We start from the raw sequence: 5,223 nt of genomic DNA, 5'->3' as shown, positions 1-5,223 counted from the left end.
CGTCCTCTCACTCTGACCGTCGATCTTAGGGTGGTACGCCGTGCTAAAATGTAGCTAAGTGCCCAGTTCCTCATAGAACGTCTTCCAAAACCTGGAAGTGAACCGGACATCCCTGTTGAAGACTACCGACACCAGCACCCCGTATCTAGCCACCACCTCTCTTACACATATATCTGCCAACTTTTCTATGGATATACTCTTAGAAATCGGAATGAAGTGGGTACTCTTCATCAGTCTGTCTACGATCACCCATATGGCATCCACACCCCTCGTCGTCCTAGGTAACTTCGTGATGCAGTCCATAGTGATCTCTTCCCACTTCCACATGGTAATGGGGAGTGTTTGTACATGCCATGAGGCCACTAATGCTCGACCTTGACTTTCCTACAAGTCAAGCACCGATCCACGAACCAAGCGATCTCCTGCTTCATGCAGGGCTACCAATAACTCAGCCTCAAGTCCCTATACATTTTCGTAGCTCCTGGGTATATAGATAACTTATACTTGTGCGCCTCCTCTAATAGCCTTTGCCTCACTCCCCCTGTCACTGGTACCCATACTCGTCCACACTGCATCAAAAGATGGCGGCTATCCTTAACAAACAAAGGATATTATCCCCGTATTTTCTCTATCTGCTAGTTCTCTTTTTTTTTCACCCCCTCGATTTGGGCCTCCCTGATCATATCCAACAAAGGTGAAATCACAGTCATCCTTATACAAATGTCCCTAATCGGGGACCCCACCGTCTTGCGGCTCAATGCATCGGCCACCACATTGGCCTTCCCTGGATGATATAGGATCTTACATTCATAATCCTTCAGCACATCCATCCATCTCTGTCACACCCTAAAACTGGAACGGCAGAAATGTTCTGGGGTGGAGGATGTCATGTACAGTATCATAACAATGCACAATAGTAAAAGAAGCAAAAACATCGATTGCATTAATAGAATAGTTTTAATACAAGTGTGTTCTTTAATATAAATAAGACACCAAAAATGTAACATCAAAATAAAAGATGAGTCTTGATCATGCTCCGTCTTCTCAAAACATGGTCCAGTGCACTTGTCTACTGGTTCCCTGAGAATACAAGTTATTTTGAAAGCGTAGATCAACATTTAAGATGGTGAGTTCATAAGTATTTAGTGTCAACTTTTTGCATTAGTTTCTTGAAAATGTTTGTAATGTCTTGTAAAAAATGTTTGTATTAGTTTAAAACGTTTCCAGAAAATCCTATATTTCCTACTTTAAATGAATTGTAGTCTACTCTGCAAGACCGAGTTCCTGTCTATGTCCTATGTGGCATTTTCTATGAAACTGCCTTGTACTGTAAGTACTTTTAGTTAGGCTTTATGTGGCCAAAACTTTTGCTACTCCAGATATGATGTAAGACCTTCTTCAAGGTCTAATTTTCCCTGAACTTATTACATCTTAAACATCGATGATGTTGACAGTCGGCTAACTTCCGTGTCACGTTTTTTTGTTCAAATACTCTCATCATACTTTCATTGGAGTCTATCTGAAACATGCTTTAGTCAAGTCATTGGACTATAGTAATTTAACTCCGGAGACAAGTCCAAGTCTCTTTCAGTGGTTGGATCATGTTATTCACCAATCAACGATACCTCGGCTTGAACGACAAACATCTTGAGACCATTGTACGCACTTACTTCCACGCTTTGCTAGGACTACATCATAGGGATGTAGGTCGAAACCACGAGAACATACTTATATTCTTTACTTGAATGATCAAAGTACATCTAGTGTCAACCCAAAATCGCCCACAAAACCCTTATTTTTCGTGTTACAAAATGATGTCGTCGTCCGGAAACAGTCAGCTGAACAATGAGACCTCTGTTTTTACTACGGACACCGCTACTTTCCAAGCCGTAGTTACATATGTCGTGATGGTTGCCGTGACAGTGGTCCTTGCAAACCATAACGCTATCAACGCAAGCAATGCTGGCAAAGGGGTTGAAAATTTCGATCGTTGTACCAATCCGGGAAGCCGACAAAGGTTATCAGTCGCCAACACCCAGAACAACAACTCAGAGTTCAAGAAACGGAAGCGTCAAGCCCAAACAAAAGGCAAGAAACTTCGAAGGCTTTCCAGGTGACAACAACCAGTGGCGACTCCTGCCACCTCCGCACCGGTCAAGTGTTATAAGAGAACACTCCCGAAGTGTAACAAGTGTAATTATCATCATAAAGGAGCTTGTTGGGTATTGCAATGTAACAATTGCAATAGTGTAGGGCATGTTGCCCGTTCCTGTGGAACCACCCCCACCACCAGAGCCGGCCAGGTTTGCTATAATTATGGTGAGACTGGTCACTATAAAAGGGATTGCCCAAAAAGGAAGAAAAACAAAAACACCCGCATCCCAATAACTCCTACTCAACACTTCACATCTACCACCAATTCTAGTACTAGCCAGATATGTCACCAGTGCGGAGAGATTGGACACGTCAAGAAGGATTGTCCAATAACAAAGAACTTCGATGCAAACAGCAGAATTCTAAGGATCACTGCCGTAGGAGAAACTACTCCGGAACCACGTTAAAGTATTTAAGGTGTTCGTTGTAGCAGACTTATAAACTAATTAGAACTAGTGCAACTAGAGTCTTATCTTTTGCGAGATCTCGTCAGTTAAGGGATCCTCGTGCTGCGTATACTTGTCTTTTGTAGTATACCTTGTTCGCAGCAATAGTCTTGTAGTAAATCTAAAGTACAGTAACTCCGTTAAGGGTTGCACTGTTTTGTTTGTCTGTAACGCCTTATGTTCAAATCTAATGTCTTTAGTTCTCGTATGATTCCTACTTTATCATATGACTTGAGTCAATTCGATCCTCGCAATATCAGTCTCATGCGCACATCTCTTTCTCCGAAATCGTCTTTCTAGCGAAGCTGTCAATCCAGAACACCGAAGTACTCATTCATGGAGTACCTCATGTTTCTAATCCTTTCCGAAGGAAATCTCAGCACACATTCCCGAAGTACCACTCATACAGTACGTCAAGTTCAATCCAAAGATTCATAAGGTTGATCTATCACTAAAGAATGCATACTTAGGGGTGGTGTATAATCAAGGTTCTACAGGTTTAGAATTGATGATTCCACTTTAACTTCTTTTCCTCGTTGGGATGTGAGCTTAAAGAAGAATTAGTTATTCGACTAACTTTTCAATCTTAATTATATATGACTCGTATACACAAGACTGCAATTGATAAACCATGTATGACTTCTAATATGAACTTCAGGGTGGAGAACTACCCGAGACTACGAGTGAATGCATTGTCATGCGAACAAACTTAGGACCCAATACGACTCCTGTAAATCGATCGCCCTACGGTCTCACACCAACGGAGATACAAGAACTGTTCGAATAGCTTAACGACTACTCAACAGTAGAATGATAAGACCAAGCTCCTCACCTTTGAGAGCTCCAGTCTTATTCTTCAAGAAGACAGACTTCATCGGGTGCGATCATACCAGCACTAATGCACCGGATCCCTTCAGAACTCTGCAGTTAAGCGTGCTTAGGCGAGGGTAATACTAGGATGGTAGATACCCTAGGAAGTCCTCGTGGTGCATACCTCGATGGTACTTCCATTAGAAATCATTACCTTTTGCCACACATAGATGAATTGGTTGACCCACCGCAAGGAACTATTTACTTTTCAGAAATAGGTCTAAGGTCTGAACATCATCAGTTACGAGTTTTGAAGGAGGATGTCCCCATGACAATCTTCCAAACTCGAGGCGGATACTACAAGTCCGTAGTGATACCCCTCGGATAGGGCTAATACACCCATAGTATTCATGAACTTAATGAATAGGGTACGCCATTCTTACTTAGATCAGTTCGTCATTGTCTTTATAAATGACTTACTTATCTACTCTTGTAGTAAGAAGGAAATCATAAAGAGCATCTACAACAAACCCTAGAAACATTACGATCAGAGAAGCTTTACGCGAAGTTTTCTAAAATGTGAGTTTTTAAATTGAAGAGTCAAATTCCTAAGACACATTACCAGTAATGTGGGAATTCTTGAGGTCCCTGCCAAAAATCAAAACCGTTGAGAATTTATCAAAACCAAAGACACCGACAAGAATTCTTGTTGACCTATTGTCGAGAGTTCATTAAGAACTCCTCGCGGATTACGAAACCTCTTATGAATTCGACTCAGAAGGGAGTGACCCTTGACTGGGAAGACAAGCAAGAGGAAGAAAACCTTGGAATTTCAAGTGAGAGGCCAAATCCTTTTAGAAATCTCACTCTGGGAAGGTTTGATATGCTTCGGAAAGCATGGTAAGCCAAATCCAAAATAGTTAGGACCTCCGAGATTCTTGCCGGAATCGGTCCTGTAACTCACAAACCCAACCTACACCACGAACTCAGTGACATATATTTTACCCTTCACATCTCGAACTTGAAACCGTACCTTTTCGTTAGGACTCTCGTAAGTCCACTCGATGAGATCAAGATCAACGAGATCCTCGCCTTCGTGGAAGAACCGTAGTGACCCTCGACCGAGTGGTCAAACAAACGATGTAAACGCCGTCGCCCATTAGTGAAGGTTCGTTGGAATACCAACCGAGGACCCAGTTTCACTTAAGAGCACGAGAACAAATCGATTAGGAAGTTTTCCCATCTCCTTGCTCGATTATTCATGCCTACTACCTTACTTAAAATTCTAATTTCGGGACGAAATTCCCTTTAACAGTGGGATGATGTGACAACCCGAAATTTCCATTATGTACAACATACCAAGTCAATAGAAAGTCAAACTCATTCCTTCTATCATTCAGCACAATTTAGAGTCCTTTTGAGAGTTCTGAGCCTTGTACACTTAAGGAAGAAGTGTTGGGGTTTATCTACTGAATTTATAGCACAAAAACCAAGCCTTAAGCACATTAACCATGAGTTCACGACCACCACATGGGAGTTTACGACTGTAAACTTCATGTGGGCCATAAACTCACCTTATATGGTGAAGATGAAGGTCATTTGTCCATTTCTTTCATTTCCTTGGCCCAAATCCTCTCAAGTACCATCCCGATCTTCGTCCCCGATCTTCAAAACTCGTAAGTTTCTTGCCCTAACTAGTTGATATGTTAGATGATCTAGTAATCTTACATGATTACATCCATGAAATCATTCCATTTTGTAGATTTTCAAAATCCACCAAGAACACACACTAGTGTTCTTGGCCAGAAACGAC

General features: G+C 41.8%; 1 pseudogene; it reads left to right on the top strand.

Moving 5' to 3' along the window:
* Positions 1–3,476: 3,476 nt before the first annotated feature.
* LOC145027715 (5S ribosomal RNA) lies at positions 3,477–3,595 on the top strand (annotated as a pseudogene).
* Positions 3,596–5,223: the final 1,628 nt, after the last annotated feature.

Source organism: Lactuca saligna, chromosome 1, assembly GCF_052625555.1.
Source record: "Lactuca saligna cultivar CGN05327 chromosome 1, ASM5262555v1, whole genome shotgun sequence".
Lineage (NCBI taxonomy): Eukaryota > Viridiplantae > Streptophyta > Magnoliopsida > Asterales > Asteraceae > Lactuca > Lactuca saligna.
The sequence above is the reverse complement of the archived record's forward strand: the minus strand, read 5'-3'. Positions and strand labels throughout refer to the sequence as shown.